At 45.6% G+C, this 2,010-nt stretch overlaps 1 pseudogene; it reads left to right on the top strand.

Moving 5' to 3' along the window:
- LOC102767576 overlaps positions 1-2,010 on the top strand; it is a 3,604-nt pseudogene that overhangs the window by 668 nt on the left and 926 nt on the right.

The raw sequence follows: 2,010 nt of genomic DNA, 5'->3' as shown, positions 1-2,010 counted from the left end.
GGGAAAACCTCAGTGCTCAGATGTCCTCAGTGTTTCAGCGCTACCTCTCACTCGCCAATCAGGTCAAGCTGGAACTTCCTTCCTCCAAATTTGGGCAGACATTATATAGCCATGTTTGAATCCTCACAAAATGTGCTGTTAAAGCCAACGGAGTCCTGGCGGGAGGTCCTTCAGGACAGCAGTCATGGAGCTTTTCTTTACAGTACATCGAAAAATCAGAAGATTCGGATATGGCACCAGATTCTCTGCAGTGCCTCGCCCAGTTAGCTTCTTTGAAGGGACCTGTCTTCCCTGATGAAGGAGCACAGGTTGACTACCTGGCACACTTCATTGAGGGTTTACTGAGTACTATCCATGGAATTGAAATAGAAGATTCTGAACCTGTGGGGATCCCCAGCATTATCAGCAACCTGCTAACTGTGTTCCCTCGAAACATCTTAACTGCCATTCCAAGTGAGCTTTTCTCGTCCTTTGTGAACTGCCTCACACACCTCACTTGTTCTTTTGGGCGTAGTGCTGCTTTGGAAGAAGTGCTTGATGAAGATGACATGGTCTGCATGGAAACATATGACAAGTTGCTGGAGTCCTGGCTGACTTTGGTCCAAGATGACAAACATTTCCATAAAGGCTTTTTTACCCAGCATGCAGTTCAAGTCTTCAATTCCTATATTCAGTGCCACCTGGCCACTCCAGATGGCACAAGGAATTTGACTGCCAACGGTGTGATCTCTCGTGAGGAAGAGGAAATAAGTGAACTTTAAGAAGATGAGTTTTGGAAGTTGAGTCTCGAGCAATAAGAGCAGATCTCACTGAGCTGCTAAGCCTTCAAATGGGCAAAGATATTGTTTGGTTTCTAAAACGCTGGGCAAAGACTTATCTCCTGGTGGATGAGAAGCTATATGATCAGATAAGCCTACCATTCAGTACAGCATTTGGAGCAGATACTGGGGGTTCCCAGTGGAATATTGGCTGCCTCTTACAGAAAGTCATCAGCAACAACTCCAAACATCCATGTGGAATAGTGAGCAGGGCCTTGCAAGTGACACGGTGCAGCTCCTTGTCACTTTGGTGGAAAGAAGAGAAAGGGCAAACCTAGTAATCCAGTGCGAAAACTGGTGGAATTTAGCTCAACAGTTTGCCACCCGAAGCCCTCCTCTGAATTTTCTGTCCAGTCTGGTGCAGAGGACGCTGATGAAGGCCCTGGTCCTGGGAGGTTTTGCACAGATGGACACAGAAACCAAACAACAGTATTGGACTGAGGTTCTTCAGCCATTGCAGCAGCGATTCTTATGGGTGATAAATTGGGAAAACTTCCAGCAGATGTGCCAGCAAGAGGAGGTCAAGCAGGAAATCTCTGCCGCGCTAGAGGCCCGATGCGGCCTTGCCGAGGCTACCCACATTGACAATGTCGCGATCCTTTTTAATTGCTTAATGGACTTCCTCACCAATTGCATTGGATTGATGGAAGTTTTCAAACATACCCCCGAGACTGTCAATCTCACAATGGAAGTTTTTGTTGAAGTTGCACGTAAACAGATATGTTATCTTGGAGAGTCCAAAGAGAAGAACTTATATGAAGCCTGTCTCACTTTGTTGCAAGTATATTCTAACAATAATTTGGGGCGGCAGAGAGTGGATGTCACAGCGGAGGAGGAACAATATCAGGACCTACTTCTGATTATGGAACTTCTTACAAACCTTCTGTCAAAAGAGTTCACAGACTTCAGTGATACAGATGAAGTGTTAAGGGGACTAGAGCCGGGGCAAGCAGGTCTGTGTCAGCAGCGGATGTTGTTTTATATGGAGTCAACCGAATTCTGCCCATGATGTCACAAGATCTTTTGAAGTTTCCAACACTCTGTAATCAATATTACAAGTTAATTACATTTATTTGTGAGATTTTTTCCTGAAAAAATACCACAGCTTCCTGAAGACCTTTTTAAAAGTCTGGTGTGCTCTCTAGAACTGGGAATGACTTCGGTGAGCTCGGAGGTTTGCCAGCTGGCCTGG

Source organism: Myotis davidii, unplaced genomic scaffold (assembly GCF_000327345.1).
Source record: "Myotis davidii unplaced genomic scaffold, ASM32734v1 scaffold1516, whole genome shotgun sequence".
Taxonomy (NCBI): domain Eukaryota; kingdom Metazoa; phylum Chordata; class Mammalia; order Chiroptera; family Vespertilionidae; genus Myotis; species Myotis davidii.
The sequence above is the reverse complement of the archived record's forward strand: the minus strand, read 5'-3'. Positions and strand labels throughout refer to the sequence as shown.